This window comes from Glycine soja, chromosome 15 (genome assembly GCF_004193775.1).
Source record: "Glycine soja cultivar W05 chromosome 15, ASM419377v2, whole genome shotgun sequence".
Classification (NCBI taxonomy): Eukaryota; Viridiplantae; Streptophyta; class Magnoliopsida; order Fabales; family Fabaceae; genus Glycine; species Glycine soja.
Window position 1 is genome coordinate 14,775,517 of NC_041016.1, and position 23,206 is coordinate 14,798,722.

Below are 23,206 nucleotides of genomic sequence, written 5' to 3' on the forward strand. Positions count from 1 at the left end.
ATAACTAAACATAATTAAGAGGAGTATTACTTAATTGTTAATTATGATGTGACAGACCTATTAATCCTAGGTTCAACAAAGATTAGTATAAAAAGAGATAAATTTCCGAGCAGAATTAATTCATTCTCCCTTACTCTCTTTATATATCATTAATGACTCCGAGTCTAATTCTCACTTAAATGTCAAAGTATATTTTGTAGGTATTGTTTCATTCTATCAGATATTAACACTCCAAATACTTCGACAAGAAACATCAAACTAAAGATCCTTCGCCATAAAAGATCTTCAAAGATAATGAAAGAGTCTTCTCGAGAAGGACAAGAACCCGATTCATTTGGGACGGAAACACTTTGCTTTTCGTTTCTTGATTCAATTTTGAAGTCTGGAATCTTTGATCGTATATGCTTGTTTTTCCATTTAAAATCCTCCAAATGGACGTTCAGTTAGAAGTTGAAATTCGTAGTTTCTCACAAAATCGAGGCTTGAAACGTGTCTATACATATGAAACGGAAAAACAAACACCTGATCTCAATATATAAATTGATCTTGGAATTAATTGGATTTGTGATTTTTTTTTTTTTTACTTGAATAATAGGTTGATGGGTGGTTTTCTTCTTTTCAGAAATGGGGAGATGGGTTCTGAACTCTGAAGCTATAATTCTGATGAGTTTGAAGGAGAAAACATATATTGCGCTTTAAAATTAAAAGACACATTATTATCCGTGTTGCAAGTTGATTTGATGGCACAACAACTATAGTACCTCCTATGGACCAAAGCCTTTCTTTGTTTCTTTATTTTTTAAATTATATTTTACTCGCCCTTGTTGTTCGTTTGTACTTTGTTTAAATTAATAATCCTTTTCAAATTGACTAGAAAACTCGTAAATGTAATATGAAATTATAATTTATGAATCATAATTCGATTTTTCTTTTTCGTTCTAAAGATGGCCAGTCATTTCCATACGTCCATCATGTCGGCTCCTTGTGATCTCTGAGAGAGCATCTTAATAATGGTAATGGATCAGACGCAACTGACGCGGTTGTTGATTAGCCGTATAAAACAAGAATTAACAACGGCAGTGTTTAACAAAAATAAATAAACTGCGGCTACATACTTAAATAAAATCAACTCTGATTGACATAATTAATATTAATTTATATTCATTAATTAAATAATTCAAAATTTAATTTCAGTTTTGATATGGAAGAAAAATAATCTAATCATATGTAGTCATGATTTCCAATAAGAAATTAAGCATTATATTTGATAATAAATATTTCATTATAATATCCTGTTAAAAAAAATCCTTAAGTAAAGCTTTGAAATTAATTAGAGATCTACTTTGAATTGTTATTTAAGAGTTAACAACGGCAATTCATAATATTATTTTTGTAATAATATATTGAAATTATATTCAGGAAATTTTTTAATTAATTGATAATAAAACTTAGACTAATAAGTATATTAAAATTAAATTATATACTAACATACGACGGCACAAACATCTTTACATAAAGTTGCTTCTTTTATCTTTATTTAAATTTGTTTATTTAATTATAATTTATTGATATTTATTCCCAAATTTATTTTTAAAACTCAAAAACTTTGCGGATTTTGTTTTATTTATGTATAATTCCGTCTACTTCATCGTATTATTTTACTTGAGGATAAGAAAAAGTCACTACAAATTATGATTATAAAAATGTAGTAGTTAAAGAATAGAGCGTTACAGCAAATTACATTAATAACCTTGAGATTTTTTCGAATTATATATATCATACTTCTCAATATTTGATGTTTACTATAACATGTCTTATAGGAGTATTAATATAATATTTTTCAAATAAATAATTAGTAGATTAGTGTAACATATAAACAGATGTCACTGCAATACTTTTAAATATGAATGAAGGTTAGTATAGAAGTAAAAAAAAATCATGTTGTGCGTAATTTAAAAATAAAATAATTAAAGAATGATGTCTGAAAATGAGTTATAAACTTAATTCAATCTTATAAAAATAATTTGTAAGATGAGGATTTTGAGTTAAATCCATTAAGTCTATCATATCGATAGGCTTAATATATTGGACTTAGAAATTTAATATAAATATGAGAACTTTAAAAAAAGAAGTTTATTATTCACAAAGTTCGTAAATTTGAGTTTGCACGTATACCCACTATTAATTTTAATATTATTTTTAATTAATCTGAGACTTTAACCTGTTTTACTTTTATTTATGATTATTGATGATGTGAGATTTTCGTATCCCTTTATATGGATGTGACCACAATTTAGGTAATTTTTCTCATAAGATTTGATTTTCTAAAGAATATTTTTTAGATTCGAGTTCTTTCTTTTTTCTGTGTGAATTGTCCTAACTGGAGTTCAATAATACTTTATTGTTTGTTTGATTTAGAAAAATAAAAGGAAAGAATAGCAAAAGAATAATAAAGGAAAAAAGAAAAATGATAGACAATTTTCAAGTTGTTTTGTAAAAATATTATGGACTCGATTGTGACAGGACGGTTCAACTTGTTAATTAGGACATCGATCATATGATTAATCCAAGCCTATAAATTAATCGATTATGCATTTGAACCGGTATAAGCAGGTCTGACTCGACCGATCAATTTTTAGCAAAATCAACGACTTGCGGGATTATTTCTAAAATGATTTATAGTTTTTACACGTGAACATCCTTAGGACTTCTCACTCACTATCATTGATTGCAACAATTATAAAAATTATAATCAAACATTTATTAATAATTTATTTTTTCATCAATACAAAAATTCAAATTTATCCTTATCATTTTATTAATTTGTTTAAGTGATAAAAAAAATTATAGAATTATAAAAGTTTGATTTTCTTTTTCTTTTTTTTTTCTTAACCCTTCAATTTAGGTGGGAAATTGACCCTTGTTTTTTTTTTCTTATCTACTACTATTGAAATAAAAAGAAATGAATAAAAAGCGTGTGGATAGAATAATACGCGCACCATTATATTGCCTTTAGTTTATTATTATCAATATTTTAATTAAAATAATGTATATATGGATAGTTTTTATATTTTATTAATATGTTTAATAAAATTATATACACTTAAATAATATAATTATTTAAATATATATAAGTTGTAATAAAAATTTTATTGATAAATTAATATTTAATCGATAAAAAGTTTAAATTTTTCCTTATCTAATTTTATCCTTGCGACTTTGTTTATCTATTTAATATATATATATATATATATTTAAGTAATATAGATTTTCTTAATATTACAAAAGTTTCAATTTCTTCTTATCTAGTACTACCATTTACATTATTTTTTTATTTAAAATTATAATAAGGAAACAATCAATAAATTAAAAGTCTTCTTATCTTTTAAATGCTTTTATTTAAATTTTAAAATAAATAATATATTATACTTATTTTTAAAATTTTCTTAAAATATTCATAAAATATAAAATTCACATACATTGTTAATAATAATTAATAAATGAAAGGCCTAATGGCTGCGTGTTTTATTCTATGCGCATGCTTGTTCTTTTTTTTATCTATTATTACCACTAAATGCTTACTAGCAAGTAGCAACAACTGAACTAGTATGCGTATGCATACTATTCCGTTCGATTGCTTGTTCTTATGGTCGAGGAGGAGGCATAGAAAATGACAGTCAAGAACTGAGCCATAACTTAATTCCCCCAGATAGCAATAGGCAACTTTGCCTTCTATTTCCTATCTTTAATATTAGGTGACCCTTTTGGAAGGTGTAGGATTTTTCATGGTTTCTTCTATCTGAATGAATGGTCGAACTCAACAAACGTGTCATATTAATCAAGATATTACGTTGGGTTATACAATGGCAAAATATTATTTGTTCACTTCTTAGAAATAATATTACGTCCCGACAGAAAATTCATTATGTTAAAAATGATATATTCCTAGCACGTGGTTTAGAAAAAAACAATTTCACTGTTATCAATAAATAATAGAAGAAAAAGAGAGAGTGAAAACCAAACGAATCAGTTACCATTTAAGTTGTCATCATCTATCCCCACCTATCAATATTTGGTTTACAGCATAGTGTGCACCAAACATTAAATGAGATTAAAAGTTATCATGCAATTATCTTTTCATGTTTTTATACTGGTAGTGGTCTTCTATCATTTTATTATATTGTTACCACCAATCAAACCTTTAATGGCCATTAACCTTTAGTGATAACTTGTCATAATGATCTCTATCACAAATGTAAGTGGTTCAAATGAACTTGAGGTTAAACTATTTTTTAATTTAATCTAATTAAATTTAATTGGTTTGAGTTTTTTTTTTTTTATAATCCAATCTAACTTGAATTGGATTGTTCATTAAGTTAGACCATTAAAAAATTATCATATTTTTAAATTTTTTTATAAAAATTCAAACTCAAAACTAGTAAGAGATATTTCAAAAATCTATATTTTTCAAATCTATTTTACAACAACTCTTTGAAATGAGGTCTAAGTGAGGAAGTTAATCATAATCGCTTGCATAAACATTCACAATCACTCGTACCAAGATGTATGATATTAAATATATACTCAAGTTACTATTTATAAAAACATTGTATTAATATAATAAATAGAAAAATATAAACCATAAACTTGTAATAACCCATTTAAGTAACTCATTTACAATAATAAAATATAAACCCATAACCTATTCATAAAATATAATATTATTTTACAATTCAAAATACTTAAGTTAATAATAATCACTTAATAGGATTTTATGCCGATAAAAAAAACTTAATAGGATTTTCTATATTTAATATTTAATATATAATTAGTATTTTTTTTATATGTTTGTTTATTGTATGCGGGATGAATTGGATTTTGGTCGGGTTCAAAACTTCAAATCTGTTACTCAATCCAATTTTAATTTGGTTCGTTACAATAAAATCAATCCAACCCAATGACCCAAACCAACCTACACAAATCTAATTGGATTGGATTGAATTGATCGCATGTTGGATGTGATCTACTTACACACTTTTTCTTTAGCATCACTCTCCACACAATTGACGCTTCTCTAGATACATGATTATGCATTAATTGCTTATTTATTGCTCATTTTATATCCAATAAAAGTCATATTTAGTGGGTGTTTGGAATAAAGTCATATATGTGGATCTTATAATCTCTTCAAGACATGGATCCACTTTGACACAACGTAAAAACCATATTTTTAAAAGGCAAACCAAACTGACCAATTTGACAAGGAATTGATAGACCAATTAATTTGGTTCAGTTATTGAATCAATATTGAAATTAGTTTGATGTGGCCCAATGTAACCCGATTGGGTTTTCGACTGAACCGTGGGTTGTTGTAACCTAAAGCAGGTAAAAAAAATAATAGTACTGCAAAATTAACATTGAACCTAATTCATTAAACAGACTCTATATTACTTCATAGTTTAATATTTATTTATCAATCTCCAATAATTTGCAAAATCAAAGCAAGTTTGATTATGTAGTAACTGTAAATAGAATATTTTTTTAATAAGTTAAATGGATACTTAATACTTCACAAAAAATAGAATCTTAATAGATCAGAGCGTGTATTAAAAAAACAAGTTGGGCCAAGGCCCAATTCTCCAACCCTAAATTTTCAATAACCCTAACTTGGAGCTTAAGACACCAACACTCCGATCTCTCATCTACAACCAAAACGTCACCACCTTGTAGCAACAGGGAGCTTTGATGTTCGATTGTTGCAAACTTCACTGTCCCAGAATAGGGTTGTTTTTTTTAGTTGCACTACATTTGAATAAGGGCATTTTTCTCGCTCGAAATGGATGGTAGATCCCATAATACCACTCACATGATCGTGTTTTTACTTCAATCACACGCTCCAACACTACGATGTAGCACTGAGAGGCCTCCAAAGATCGTAGACTTGCACGATTCCACGACCTAAATCATGATTTTGATAACATTGTAGATCACATCATCCCTTGCTTTAAAAACTTCAAGAAAGTTTACACTTCCAAGGTTCTTCTATTCCCTAATTATTGGTTCTATTTTTAAAATCCCAAATATGGTTTCAATTTTCAATGGATACGTGTGCCTATTGTACTTGTGTTGAGGCCTAATTTCTCGATCCTAGTACATTTTCAATTGTATGAACCCTAGAATCTATTTTCTTTCACATCCATTTCATATATTATAATAATGTTATGTGACTTGACTAATGATGTTAGATTTATGTTTTCATCGTTTAATTATTTCGTTTCAATATATAGTCCAATGCATGAAACTTTTGACCATTTTTTCAGAAATAACTTTTTTTATTTTCTGTTTCTTTGGTTTAAATTTTTTATATTTATAATGCTTATTAATGGTATTCAGAGCATTTGTATTTGTTAGGCCACCCCTATTGCTCACCCATAATGTTTAGATTCAAAAGAGATCATGATTACTCTTGAGGAAGAGTTTAGGTTTGAGATCTTTGTTAATGAAGCTTACAAGATCAATTGTATTAAAGTTGTAATAGAACACATTACATCTCATCCTCAAGCAAATATTGCACTGGACTAATAGTAAATAATTTAATGTAGCTCATTTTAAACTTAATCCCTATTGTTATTTGATTGAGAAGTAGCATAGTATTATGGTCATTTTGTTTACATGATGATCATTGGTGGATCTAGTTTGAGTATATTGAGGGCAATTGCCCCTGCCAACATTAAACTTTTTCTTAATGAAACTTAGATGTGTAATTATAAATTGCTCTCACAATTTAAAATGTAATATAAAAATTATGAGTATTGCCCCAACTAATGAGTATTGTTCCTATAACATAAAAAATCATGATTTGTCATTGATGATGATATTGGTCATTTTTTTTTGGATGAATTGTTGCTCAACATCTTTTAGTTAAATTTCTCCTCACTTAAGGTGCTATCTTGTTTGGTTTCATTTTTTGCTTATTAAATTTCTCTATTGTGATAGAGGAGGCATAAACAATCAAATGGGTGAGGAATATCAAAGGAACATATAATCAGAGCAGGAAAGATAATTAAAAGGTGAAACAAACAACGTTAGATTAAATGCTAGGTTGATTTTGGTCTAATTAAAAGTAGGATATATTTTTCTGTTAGTTAAAAATGTGAATCTCATTTGGGATTTATATTTGGCATCCTATATGTTTATTTTGGTTTATCTTTTAAAAATAATATTTTTTCTACATCTCTCAAGGAATAAATTCCTTTAGAGAGAAGATACATAAAACTAAAAAAATATAACTAATATGTGACCAAAAAAGGAAAAAAAAGTATAAGATAAATACAAAACTTGAAAAATGAAAAAAAGATTATAAATTAATTAAATGTGTCTAATTTGTGTACATTTTATGTTGTTCATTAAATTTGCATTGATAAATCTTTCCCCTTTTTCAATCAACAAGAAGAAAATGTATAAATGATATTGTTAGATAGCAACCAATTATTCATCATCCCTCAAATTGTCAAGAAGTTATGGGAGATCATGTACTCATGACTTAAGCCAAGAATTAATAGTAGCTTTTTCCCTTGGAAGGTTCACATTTAATGATCTTAAGTTGGCAACAAGATATTTTATAATTGAGTATTTTCTTAGTTATGAGATGTTTTAAACTGTGTTGAAATGTTGGATCAGTCTGAATAAGATAGTTGATGGACAACCACCTAGGTTGCTATTGCACGCAGTACCTAATGTTGAAACTAAAGCCACCACTCGTATACTTGGCTCAACTGGGGCAAAGAAGAAATCAGTCAAGAATGCGAAACTGGACATGAGTTTGAAGATCTAAAACATTTTGTATCTAGGGTTTTCAATTGATTTGGTTTGGGACTGAAATGAGTTTTTATTTTTTATTTTTGGGGTCATTGTTGGTGTTATGATTATCTTATGTATGAGTTTGTGTCTTTAATTTTTATTTCTACTCAGCGGTTTTCTACTTTCACAACGATGTATGTGAATTTGGTCCAACCATTATTAAAATATAATTTAAATACATGGACCCACACATAAGATAGTTGCAATACCAACACTAACCCCAAAAATAGAAAATAAAAACTTAATTCAGTCTCAAGCCAAATCAATTGAAAATCCTAGATACAAAATGCTTTAGACGTTCAGACTTAACTCTAGCCTTGCCTTCTTGATGGATTCCTTCTCCAATCCAAGTGGGCTAAGTATAAGGGTGGTGGCTTCAATTTTAGCATTGGTACAGGCGAGTGGTAGCAATGTTGGTGGTTGCCAATCAATATCCATTAGGTCAGGTCAAGACTCTTCACTACCACTAGAATCCTCATTCAAGGTCTTGTTGTAGGGTTCTCATCTGGACTGATCCAACATTTCAACACAATTCCAAACATCCTCTTACCAAGAAAATTCTCAACTATAAAATTACTTGTTGCCAACTTAAGATCATTAAATATTAACCTTTGAATGTATGAATCTATTAGTGATTCTATGATTAAGTTGGGAGTACATGGTCTTATACTCTCCAAAAGGTAAAAAAGTTGTAGAAGATCATGTACACACTAAGAAAGGTGTTGTTTAGAATTCTTCTCAACAAATTTATTGCTCAAATCTATTTTCATGCATAAGCTTTGCATGCTTTATAGAGGTGTTGTTAGTTTCATTTTAACTTTACTGTTATCACAACAAACATGTAACAACAACTATGTTATAAATGTTAGACATGCGGCCTCAGAAATCTTAAGAAAGGGGGGGGGGGGTTAAATTAAGATATCTCAAACTATTCCCCAATTAAAAATTCTACTTTGATGCTGATAAAAAAAATCTACTTTGATTTTAACCCAAGTCCCAAGATTCCTTTTAAAATAAATTCCTAAATAATAATTCAAATTAAACTTACTGAATAGAAATAATAAGCAATAATAAATAAAAGAGTTTAAGGGAAGAGAAAATGCAAACACAGTTTTTGTACTGGTTCGGCAAAGTCCGTTGCCTACGTCCAGTCCCCAAGAAACCCGCTTAGGAGTTCCACTATCTCTCAAATCCTTTACACCTTCTGAAACACACAAGGACAATCATTCCTTTGTGTTCAGATGCTTTACAACAAGAGACTCACAGTCTCTTAGCCCTTTTTCAGAAGTAAGAAGAAGAAGAAGAAGAAGAAGAAATGATCTCTCTTGAAAGAGACAAATGTTACAATGAAGCGCTCAATTCCTTAATGAATGTCACAAGTGTTTGGCCAAGGAACTGTGAAGATAAGATGATTTGTATTTGAGAGGATAAGAACTTTGAACTCAGTGAAAAACTTTCTTAATCATTTGAGAGGATAAAACTTTTTGGGCAATCAAAAACTCTCATCATCTTTTGAGAGGATAAAACATTTTGACCAAGCAAAACTCTCTGCTAATTTCGTTTCCAAGTCACACATATATATAGGCCTTTGATGGCCATTCAAAATTCAAATGAAAAGATGTGACTGTTGGGAATATTTTTTAAAACCCTTACTGGTAATTGATTACCATATTGGTGTAATCGATTACACAGTTACTTTTGAAGAGTTATGACTCTTCACTTTGAAATTTGAATTTTTAAGACTGGTAATCGATTACCAATACATTATAATCGATTACATAACTTTGAAATTTAAATTCAAATTTCTTATGACTGTTTTAAAACGTTTCAAATCACTGGTAATCGATTACAAGCCATGTATAATCATTACATGCTTTCTAAAACATTTAAAACCTTTAAAAGCTTTTCAAAAAACATTTTGGCCACTGGTAATCGATTACAGACTCTAGTAATCGATTACCAGAGAGAAAACTTTAAAATCAGTTGTTTTGAAAGAAAAATAACTTGGCCAAATCTTTGTGCTTTCAAGTCTATCTTATAAATCTAACTTAAGAATCTATCTAGTCAATCTAACTTGAATATCTTGGATTGCTTGATGCTTACTTGAATTATCCATGAAGACAAATCTTTATTGAAATCAAAATCTTCATGAGTTGTCTTGGATATGCTTTACTATTGGCATCATCAAAATCTTCTTGAAGCTTTGCTTCTACAATAGAGACTCAAACCTAGGTCATGGAACATGAACATGCGCACTTAACTATTATGCTACAGGAAATTTGTTGATATCTTACCAACAAAAATAATATATAATGTTGATAAACCCCATTTTGGTCTTAATTTTCATGGGGTTTCTAATTTATTGTTTCAATCTAATTCAAGTTAATTTGGTGTTGGCCCTGGGAACCTCCAAAGGAATGAATGGAAAAAGAACACAAAATATGTGAAGTTGGCTCCAGGCACATAATCACAATCCCTTGTTGAATTAAGCACAAGCCATGCTTACCCATGCACAGCCTCATGCATAATGGTCAATGCTTCAAACTTTAAGCACGGTCCCATGCTTAACTAAGTATGGGATGTGCCTACCCTTGCAAGACAGATTAGGCTTGTTAGCTTATAAATAGCTTAGGTTTTAGGTTGTAAAGAACGTCTTCTCAATTTTCACTTTCTATCTTTTCTTGAGTGCTTTTGGGAATTCTTGAGGAGGCTACAACGAGGGGGAAGCAAGAGGAACATCACGTGAATGATTTCTTCTGGTGATTTCTTTTCCTAATGTCTTCATTGTCTTCTTATTTCTGTCTATGCTTTCCAATGCCCATGGCTAGCTAAACTCTTATGCTAGGGTTGTGATGTAGAATTTATCTATGAATCATTTTCCTTATATTGAAATTAAATTCCCAATTGTTTATCAATTATATTATTGCATTATTCCTTATTGTTATTTTGAATTGATCATCTGATACATGAATCGATTAATTGCAATGAACAAAAGTCATTAATTGATTGACTTATACAATAATAAGATTCATAAGATTAGTATGAACCATCTTATCCTAGGATTTCTAATTCGATTAACATTGTTAATTAACCTCTATGTGCTTAATATTTCTTCTAATTCAATACCTCATCAACAATAAGGGAATGAATTAGATAGAAGAGGTTTTTTAGAACTTGAACCAATTTTGTTTATCGTATATAAGAGGAAAGATTAATAATTGATTAGATAATTAGAGTTTGATTGAAATAGAAGATTAGGGGGAACATAAAGCTAAGTTTAAAATCACAATCCTAGGCCTTTTAATATGTTACAATCTTCTTGAATTGTTATTGCTTGTTTTCTTTATTATCTTTTTACAATTAATTCCATCTCAATCCAATTTTGCTCAAATCCAAATTGCTAGTTATTTATAAATTAATTATTTAGAAATGTGACTAGTCTCTAGGATAGGATATTGAGACTTAGGTCCATGATACTATTACGCAGGGTACATTTGTTTTTGTGCAACTATTATTTTTACTCATCAAACATGTAGCAACATACACTACCCCAATAAAATTTATTTGGTCTTAAAGAGAAAACAAAATATATATATATATATATATATATATATATATTATGATAAAACAAAATATTAATTTTTAGTTTCTACATAATTTACGTATGTTTTTAATTTTAATATATTGCATACTGTTAAAAAGTAAAATAAATAGTCTAATTATGAAAATGTGTGAATTTCTTATAAAATTAAATTAAAATTAATATTATTATAGAAATAAAAAAAAGTAAATCATGGATGTCAATAGATTTGAATTTCAAGAATGACTTTGTAGAAATTATGTTAATTTGTGTTGTCATTTTTTTCCTTTTTTAATGTGGTATGAAATTTTAATAAATTGATCAAGCAAATGGACTTTGTATATAATATAATAAACACTTTTAATTTTTTTAATAGATGTCAGGTAATTCGATTCAATTAACAACCCACTACTTCAACTATTGACCGAGTGCATGTCTTGACTGAATTTATCATCGGTTTAATTTTTAAACCTACTATAGAAACAAACATATTGCAAGTATGCTTTGCATTTTGTGTTTATTTTGATTGGTTATTTTCTAATTAAATTTATATGTGTGTGTGTGCGTGTGTGTGCCAGAGAGAGAGTTTATGAATTGTTTATTGGCACAAAGTTGGCACAAAATAATGTAAAAGAAATTTTTGATAGTTTCTATGGGGTCTAAAAATTGTGAGATTTAATTTGTTGTACTGTTGTTTTTTTAACTAATACAATTGTCATTTCATTTGTCTTTTCATTAATCAAAGAATTTTTAAAAAAATTAGTTCTTGATTAATTAAAATATTTTTTAAAAAAGTCTAAAATTACAACTATTTTAATTTAAAAATCTGATTAATTATAAATTAGAATGACTATTATGCTCAATACAAGTGGAATTGTGATTCTGGATTAATATCAATGAAAGAGATTAGGATTCATACTTTTAAACTTATGTTTAATCAAATTTTTAAAATTTAAAATAGTTGTAATTTGAATTTTTTTTTAAAAAAACTAATCAAAAACTAATTTGAAAAAAAACAAAAATTTCTTTAATTAATAAAAAGACATATAACATAATAACTTTATTGATTAAAAAAATAACAATACTAAAATCCTCACAATTTTTCGGGGCACCGTAGAAACACTGAAGAAATTTATTAACCTTGTTTTTTCTGTTATATATATATGAGAGTTATAAAAGCCTAGATGGTTGTTTGGTTATATGAAGTTCCCTGGCTTAGTGGCTTTCCGTCTTTGAAATTGCCAATTGGCATCATCTTCAAAAGTCACATAGATATATAATTAAAGTTTGAGTCCTTTCGGTTCAGTACTTGCAGAGTTGCAGTTGCACACATGTACTTATAATGTAAAGTGTAAATGCTCCTGCATTTAGAAACTGACACCCATGTGCCTAACCACGTGCATCATCAACGCTACAAGTGTACCTACTGCTACCTCACCCTACAACCGGTCCTCCGCAAAATGATGTAGATAGATCATTTTTACAAATTTTTTATTAAAGGGGATTTGTTTTCAAACATTTTTTCGAGGAGATCTATTTAAAGGTATTTTGTCATTCCTATTGACGAAACCCTTATTTCGCCATTCTCCCTAGTGAAACATCCAAAGGATTTCGTCAATGTCACTGACAAAATACCCATGCACCCATGCTTCCCACCATGTTTCCAGCACATGCATCATGACATCTCATCCACAACATGGGTTTCGTCATCTCCATTGACGAAACACACATCCATGTGGTGTTTCGACTCCCCCTCCCCTTATATATATGATGAGGAAAGTTTGAGAAGAAAGTTGGAGAGGAAAACGCTACTACATTACTAACAGTTACTACTTGTGTATTTTGTATTCTGAGTTTAGAAATTTGTTCTGAAAATTTATTCTGGAAATTGGTCCACCCTTCAAGTTTTGTTATTTTTAGGTATGTTTTGTTATTTTAATATACATGCTATCTATATTTTTAAATTCCTCACATCATTTATAATTTTTTTTAGGATTAAGATTTAATCTTTAGTATTTTTTAGATTATTTAATTTTGAAGGGATTAAAATTCGTACTAGTTAATGTTTTGTTAATTTTTGGTATGTCTCACATTTTAATATTGATTGTATATTTTACTTTTAAATTCGCATATGATTTACAAATAGCGGAATGATTTATAATTTGGTGTATATTCTACGTGCAAAACAGCCTTATTTAAAGGGAAATGGGAGAGGTTCAAATTTTCTTCTTTCCTTGTTACGTTAAAAAAAAATTAAAGTTGCTATTTGAAAACTAAAACCCTGAAAAAAAACCCAAGAATGCCAGTACCCAAACCCTCCAACGTTCAAATTTTTCTTCATTTATTTTCTCTGCAAAGCTGAAACCCTATACAACAAAAGTTGAAACCTAGCAAGAGGACAAATGCCTCCTGCATGCATCTCGCCAGCTGGACTGGCGATTCCTTCATTGCACGCATCTCGCCGGTGTTGCTGGCAGAACCCTCGTGGGTTGCATCTCGCCGTTGATGCTGGCGGAATCTACATCATGCATGCTGGATGGATGGCGCATGGACGACGTATGGATGCATGGGAAGCAAAGGTATCTCGCCAGTGGTATTGGCGGAACCCTTTGAGTTGCTTTACAAATGGAGCTGACATGCAGGTGAGTCTCGCCAACAGGAATGACGGAATAAGGGGAATAAAAGATTCGCCAACAGGAATGGCGGAACACCTTTAAAAGACAGACCTCCTCAAAAAAATGTTTGAAAACAGATCCCCTTAAGTAAATTGTTTGTAAAAGTAACCCCTCTACGCCATTTTGCCACCGGTCCTCACTTCTTAGTTCTTAATTTAATGCATAATACCTAATACTTTATTCTTAGGCATGCTATGCCTCTGCATGTTCATTAATCAAAACCAGATATTTATTGTGTCGTTCCCATCATAAGCTATTGCTGTAAAAATAATTTATGGCAAATCGAAAAAATTACTGACTGAGTCGCGAATAATATCGCTTTCTTTAAGATGTTTCGTGGCACTGACCAAAAATTGTGCAAGCAGACCGCCCATATCACTGTATAAGATTTCCACTACATTGAGAGAACCTTTCTAGAATTACACCCTCTTGTATGACTTGAAAAGTCACTCTAAAGTCACTTGAAAGCCAACCAAAAATATGACTTGAAAAGTCACTCTAATGGTTAATCGAAAATTTAGTACGACAAAAAGAAAGAGAGAGAAGTTTGCTAGAAATGCATCAACTAAGATTTGGGAGGGAGAAAGAAAAGTTGAGGAAATGCTTCTCAACTAGGATAAAAAAAATGAAGAAAAAAGTTCTCTATATATAGAGAGTGAAATACTATTCAAATGTTTATCCTGGGCGATGTGGAACTTGAAGCAATACACTATACAAGTGTGTACCTTGAGCAATGTGGGACTAAAATTTATTTTTTTTCAAACTTTCACCCATTGTCTCCTTTGTTCTAACAACTATATATCCTTTTCGTGGACATATCCCTACCACGACATGTATTGTAATAACTTTATTCAATTCCCACCCTGCTATTAGGAAACACTTGACTTGTTGATTACGTTTGAGATGCAACTTAAAATGTTGAGATCTTTTGTAGCTTTCTATGCATTTTAATTGTGCAAATAAGGTAAAGAGAAGGAGGTTTTAAGCTAGATTTAATATGTTTTTCAATTCTTATAAATATTATTTTTTTAAAAAAATAGCTTTGATTGTTATAAATTTTAAAAATTAATTTTGTATTACTACTGAAAATATTATGATATGTGTTTAATTATTTCATATTATATTATTTTTAAATATTTATTGACATGGCATTATTAGATAAATGATATGACATTGTTATTAAATAATAAGAAGAACTATTTCGAAAATAATAAGGGATATAAAAATTAAAATAAATAAAATTTTAAAAGAATAAAATCAAATAAATTCGAGTTTACAGTTTAATTAGTACATATAAATGACAAAGAGTTGTGTATAGTGATCTATTCAATTGTTATTATAAGTTTTAATTGATATTCTAAAAATTGTTGGTACAAGATGTTTCATACTTGAGTTGCTTAATTCATGTTTGAAATTCAATCTTCTGTAACATGAAATCATAATTAAAATGGAAGTATCGCTTTATTTTAAAATAAAGTGATTGAGAGTAGGATTAGTTTTGGGATTGGTCTCTCATCTTGACCTGATGTAATTAGAACAAAAGTATCATTTTATCCTAAAATATTAAGCTGATATGGTGAGAGTAGGATTAGTTGGATGTACAGAAGTATCAAAATATCTCTTCATTAAAAGAAGTTTTAATTGATCCTCTAAATAAATATAAGGACAAACACGAATGAAGAATAATTGAAGTTGCTTTCGCACATGCAGTTTTCAATTATTATTAGGAGCAGAAGTTGACGTTAGTTCTCTTTGGATATCTTGTCTGCAGCTTGCATATATAGTTGCACCCCTTGGGGTCAGAAAGGGCTCGTGTGGCTCCTCCAGGTGATCATCCATCTGAAAGTCTTGGGTGAACACAAACCCACCATGTGACTCTTAAACACAACAAATAATAAAACGGCACGTATTAAATAAAAACAAAAACAAATAAAAATAAGTCCTTATTTTCCTAATTTAGGGGCTGTTTGGTTTGCAAAACAGAAAATAATGATAGAAAATATGCATGTTAGGTTAAAATTTTGAAAAGTATTTTGTTGAAAATAGTTTTAGGAAACAGTGGAATTTTCAAAATTCACGTTTTGGGCATTTTCACTAAAACGGGAACTATTCCACTGAAAACATGGTGACATTGAACGTAACTATATGAACTTCCTTCCTTCCTATACGCATATTAATTGTTCATGGTTTTAGGTGTGCTGCAGTGCTCACTTCCTCAAATTTGTTTCCTGTAACCACCTCAATATATCTTCTCACATTCCCTTTCAGTTGTTCTATCCCTAACTTTCACTTATTCCACCCCTAATTATGCTCAATCTTATTGTAAATTGTGGGAGACCACAAATAATAATGTAATATGAAAAGAATTTTTTAAATCTTTGTCTAATATTTTTATTATTTCTATTTATTATATGAAATAATACAATGATTTTAATAATTATTATAAAGGAAATATATTATAATTTTTTATTTGAATATTATATATATATATATATATATATATATATATAATTTATACTAAAATCATTTCATAAGCTTTTATTGAAAATAGTTAAATCAGACACATTTTTAATATTTTTATTTTTTGAAAACAAGAAATAAGAAATTAAACCAAACGCATTATCTAAACTTTGAAAAATATGAAAATAGAAAATTGTTTTCAAAACAAGAAATGAAAATTTTTGCTCGTTGAATGTGGTGTCTTCCTCCATCCATACTGTGTCTTTACCAAGAAAATCGACATCAACTACAGCATCGGGGCAAACAATCAACCACCACGTCGATGGGGTGAACTTCCTCAACCACGCTCGCACTTTCATCTATTGTGCCTCTAAATGAATGATAAATTCTCTATTTTAATTCTAGAATATACATTGAAACTTATATTCATGGACCAACAAAGTAGAGATCCGTGGAGGTATGAACTGATTTTGAAGTAAACATAGACCATGCATGTGGACGAAGATTTGCATAAACTAGAAAGCAAAATTAGAAAATGCGAACTCATTTGTTTTCTATTTTAATTTTTTATTTCACACGTGTCATAATATTATTTATTGTGTCTAAGAGTGATATGGTGGATGTATGTCTACCTAAGATTTTCTCCATCCATGGTGGCATTCTACTTTTAACACCATGCCTCATTGTTCTGTATCTATGATGGTTTTTAGCATACCTCCACTTGAATTTTTATTTTTTACTTTTTAATATTATGTAGACATAAATAAATTGTATGGAAAAACACAACAAAGAAGGTTGAACCCTCTTTTTAAAAAATTCACAAATCTTTCGTGAAATAAAAAAATACTAGTTTTATAAACATGTGAATTGAATCCATCATAAAGTATATTGATATAATTCTAAAAATCATTAAACTTATTTTATATATATATATATATAATAATAATTTGTAATTATATGACACTATAAAATTATTAATATTTACTATTCATGAGGATCCGAACAAGGTAGAAGAAACAGGTGGCTCTAGTGGCAGTAAATTTCCAATGAGCAATAAAACCTGCAAATACTTGCACAAACGCAAACACTTCGATGCTAATTAATGTTAGAGAGTGTAAGGTGAGTAATGAGATTAAAATTTATACCTAGAATGCATGAAATGCATATATTGATAGAAGAAAGAAAAGTCAGTTTATAACTATTGTGAACCATGGCCCACATGGCAGGCCCAAGATCCCTCCATAACATCATTTTCTCGTAAAAATAATCTAAATTAACACAAACACAAACAGATAAAAGTTTATTAATTGACCCTGTAACAATATATAAATATTTGAGTCAAAATCCTAATGCATTGAAACACAACAAAATCATGGCTGGTTTTTGAGCCCTTTCATTGTCACCACCACCACTCGATACTATGAACTCACGAATCACCCTTTTGCTCACTGTGTCACCCTTTGTTTCAATCTCTTCGTTACTAATCTTCTTCCTCGATCCTTTGATCTCTTCTTCCTTTTTTACTTTCTCCATCTTCTCTTTATGTGCCTCCATAACCATAACCTTATTACTCAACACAGTAAGCATCAATTGTCATCGTTCATGGCACTTCACAATGGGCCATGCATAGCATTCAACTTTTGTATATACATCACAATCACAACAACTATGTTTATGCATATATGTTGGGTCATCAGAGGACAATTTGTGACTACACATGTCAAGTCTTTGAACCTAGGAACTACTACGTGTCTTCATGACCACAATTTATGGCTAGACCGTGTGTTCAACTCGATTCTAATTATCTGTTGGATTGTTGATCAAGAACAATTTGTGGCTACACTCTTACACTTGTCATGTCTTTGAAGCATCAACTACTATACGTGTCATTTTATGTTTTCATCTTCAAAGGACAAGATTACACGTGGCCACGACGTCAAATTAAAGTAAACATAAGAGTGAAGGGTCACGTCTTGTCTCGTAATTTTTTATCGATAAATATTATTTAATTAGTTTTATTAAAAATATTAATCAAAAAATTTAGAATTTACTATTTCTCTTTCTTTTTTACCTTTCATTTTTGTTCAAATACTTGATCAATCTTATATATGATCATATATTTTGATTGAATTAAATATTTTAAAAGGTTAAAATCTTATAATAATTTGTAAAATTATTTCCATTTTAATGACATTAATATCATATTGTAATTAGCTTCATTTCCTGTTTTAATGTGTATTAATATCATATTTTAATTAATATTACTATCTATTTTAATAGTATTAATTAGCTTTTATTTTTAATTAATTAACCTTAGTATAAAAAGAAGGTTCAGGAGTGATATATCTTTTCAGAGCTTTCGTTTTTTCCGTGAGTTCCTGAATTAGTCTAAAAAGCACTTTAATTTTGTTGATCCAAGAATTATTTTAGAAAGAATCTGATATATCCAGTGAGACTTGGGCATGTCAAGTGATATGTTCTTGAGAACCTTTGCACCAATGTTTTTTATTCTCATATATACGAAGGATATGATGAGAATCTTAGAATCGCCAACTGAAGCTGACGTATCTGACATAGCAAAGCACAATTATATTTTATGTTGTTATTGTTACTTCACGTCGTAATCCATGAACCTATAGCCAAACCTACGTTACTCATTACTTAAAAGAAATTGATCCATTCAAATTCAATCTTTCTTTGCTCTTCTTTTTCTTAAAACAAAGTACATATATAAAGATGGATGTAGATTTTTAAATGTATATGAAACATTTTCTAACGAAATTAAGCATAATTAACCAGTAAAAAAAACAAAACGAAAGGATAATTATGCTACTGAGCATTAGCCTTTTCTGTCCTTTTCTTTTCTCAATGATAAAAAAATGCTAGAGCAGAAATGTTTAGCTGCTATATATTAGCTAGCTAGACCAGAGAGATAAGGGATAACTGTACTACTTCTCAAAGGTTAATATTAATAACAGCAATTATATATGTTATTAAAAATATACAATTTTTCTATTTTATATCGCCCTTATGCATTGTCAGTTTTCTTGTTAAAAAAATGCTCACTTCTAAGTTATTTTTACATATAGACAGTAATATAATATTCTCAAAAATAAAAAAATAGGATAAATAAAAACTTTGTAATTTTATTCAAGAATAAGAGATAATTTGATCAACCTTAACAAATAAAGATAATTGGAAATTAAGCAGTGCAGAATTTCTGAGATAAATCTGTATAATATAGAATAAAAAAGCATCAATATTATAAATCAAAACGTCATCATATTATTGCACCCCCAAAAAAGAACCCTTGTTACAAAAATCAACAAAACTATATGACATAAATAATAATGTTAGCTTTCTAAAACAGTCCAAAAGGCTAAATGCACTTCCATCAAATTCAACTGAATGACAATTAATTAGCTGAGAATTAATGATATATATTGTATAGTCTGTCTTCTTTGCCTATGAATATGATGACCCCAGCGACTACTACAAGGGACATAATAAGCACATGAAAGAACATTGCATTCATAGATAACATTTGAACCAACAAATTACATTTGCAAGCAATTGACTCGTTGCCACTGGAAAGATATATATAGGACCCTTCGACAAAGGTTGGACCATCCACATCTTGCTCTCGTGATCCCACCGACCCCTGGATAAAAGGGGGGTCAACTTTAAAAGTTAATTTCCATATCTATTAAATATATATGCACCAAATTTTATATAATATAATTTTATGATTATATATTTTAAAACATTAGTAATCCTGCCTAGGTTAGCTTTGCTATTCTTAGTCGGTCCCAAGCCCGGATAAAAGGAGAGGGTTGTGTTAGGCTTTCGACAGCCAACGTAAAACTTTGTCGAATCTCTACGACATGGATCAATTACGTAATAATGTGAATGCTAGGTCGTTGCCCGGAAGCAACGCACTGTATGGCTCGAGTACAGTGTCAAAAGAGCAAGGGTCGCTGCATCGTCGCCCGGATGTAGTGAAAAGTAAGCAAGGGTTCCCACATTTTCGTGAACGGGTGTGGGTAAAGAAGCTAGTTCATGACAGGAGGATTCGCTTTGGTACATGGAATATAGGCACACTTACTGGAAAATCTATGGAAATAGTGGATGTTATGGTGAGGAGGAAGATCAATTTTATGTGCCTACAAGAAACTAAGTGGACAGGTGAAAAAGCGAAAGAATTAGACAACTCGGGATTTAAGCTGTGGTATACGAGAAAAATCAGATCAAGAAATGGGGTAGGGATTATTGTGGACAAGGAGTGGAAGAAGGATGTCGTGGATGTAAGAAGAGTAGGAGATCGTATCATAGCCTTAAAATTGGTAGTGGGACATGACACCTTTAATGTTATTAGTGGGTACGCACCTTAGGTTGGGTTAGCAGAACACTTTAAGGTAAAATTTTGGGAGGATCTAGAAGGGGTACTTCAGGATATACCCCAAGGAGAGAAAGTTTTCCTAGGAGGGGATCTCAATGGACATGTAGGTAGCGTGGCTAGAGGTTTTGAGGGGGTGCATGGGGGTTTTGGCCTAGGGGAGATGAATGGGGAGGGTAAATCCATCTTGGAGTTTTCGGAGGCTTTGGATCTTTCTATAGCCAATACATGGTTTAAGAAAAGAGAGGAACATCTTATCACTTACAAAAGTGGAGGGACATGTTCTCAGATAGATTTCTTCCTTATCAGGAAGTCTGATAGGAAGTATTGCTTGAACTGTAAAGTTATCCCGGGAGAGAGCTTGACTACCCAACATAGAGTTTTGGTTATGGATGTAAGAATTAGAGATAGGGCAAAGAGAAGAAGTACTATGGTAGCACCAAGGATCAAATGGTGGCACTTGAAGGGTGAGAAACAAGGAATCTTCCAACAAAAGATATAGGAGGGATGGTGTGGACAATCACAAGGAAGTGCAAATGATATGTGGAACAAGATGTCCCAAGAGATTATTAAAGTGGCTAAAGAGACGTTGGGTGAATCTAGAGGTTTTGGACCTAGGGGTAAAGAATCGTGGTGGTGGAATGAAAGTGTTCAGAGCAAAGTTAGAGTAAAAAATGAGTGTTTCAAGGAGTGGTCTAGGTGTAGAAATTCTGAAACTTGGGATAAGTATAAGATAGCTAGAAATGAAACCAAAAAGGCGGTGAGTGAGGTAAGAGCCCAAGCTTTTGACGGACTATACCAAGCTCTAGGAACCAGGGACGGAGAAAGATCTATATATAGGCTTGCTAAGGGTAGAGAGAGGAAGACTAGAGATTTGGATCAAGTAAAGTGTGTTAAGGATGAAGAAGGCAAAGTCTTAGTGCATGAAAAAGATATCAAGGAAAGGTGGAAGGCGTATTTCCACAACTTATTTAATGATGGATATGGATATGACTCTAGCAGTCTAGACACAAGAGAAGAGGACCGGAACTATAAGTACTATTGTCGGATTCAGAAACAGGAAGTAAAGGAAGCGTTGAAAAGAATGAGTAACGGTAAGGCGGTGGGGCCAGACAACATACCTATTGAAGTGTGGAAAACTCTTGGAGATAGAGGCCTTGAGTGGCTCACCAAACTCTTTAATGAAATTATGAGGTCAAAACACATGTCGGAGGAATGGAGGAGAAGCACGTTAGTGCCAATCTATAAGATCAAGGGGGATATACAAAATTGTACAAATTATAGGGGAATCAAGCTCATGAGTCATACCATGAAATTATGGGAAAGAGTGATCGAACGGAGATTAAGAAAGGAGACTCAAGTTACTGAGAATCAATTTGGTTTCATGCCGGGAAGGTCGACCATGGAAGCGATTTATTTATTACGGCGGGTGATGGAGCAATATCGCATGGACCAACAAGACTTGCACTTGATTTTTATTGACTTGGAGAAAGCGTATGATAGAGTGCCTAGAGAGATTTTGTGGAAAGCTCTAGAGAAGAAAGGGGTTAGGGTTGCATATATTCGAGCTATCCAAGATATGTATGATAGGGTATCGACTAGTGTTAGGACACAGGGTGGAGAGTCAGACGATTTTCCCATCACAATTGGTTTGCATCAAGGGTCAACCCTTAGCCTCTACCTTTTTACCTTAATTCTGGATGTCCTCACGGAACAAATTCAAGAGATAGCGCCGAGATGCATGCTTTTTGCAGATGACATAGTCCTCCTTGGAGAGTCGAGGGAGGAGTTGAATGAGAGGTTGGAAACTTGGAGACGAGCTCTAGAAACACATGGCTTTCGTCTAAGCAGAAGCAAATCGGAGTATATGGAATGTAAGTTCAACAAAAGAAGGAGGGTTTCTAACTCAGAGGTGAAAATAGGAGACCATATTATCCCTCAAGTCACACGGTTTAAATATCTTGGGTCTGTAATATAGGATGATGGAGAAATTGAAGGGGATGTGAATCATCGCATTCAAGCAGGATGGATGAAATGAAGAAAAGCATCGGGGGTGTTATGTGATGCAAAAGTACCGATCAAGCTAAAGGGAAAGTTATATCGGACTGCGGTAAGACCGGCGATTTTGTACGGAACAGAATGTTGGGCGGTCAAGAGCCAACATGAGAATAAAGTAGGTGTAGCGGAGATGAGGATGTTGCGGTGGATGTGTGGTAAGACTCGACAGGATAAAAT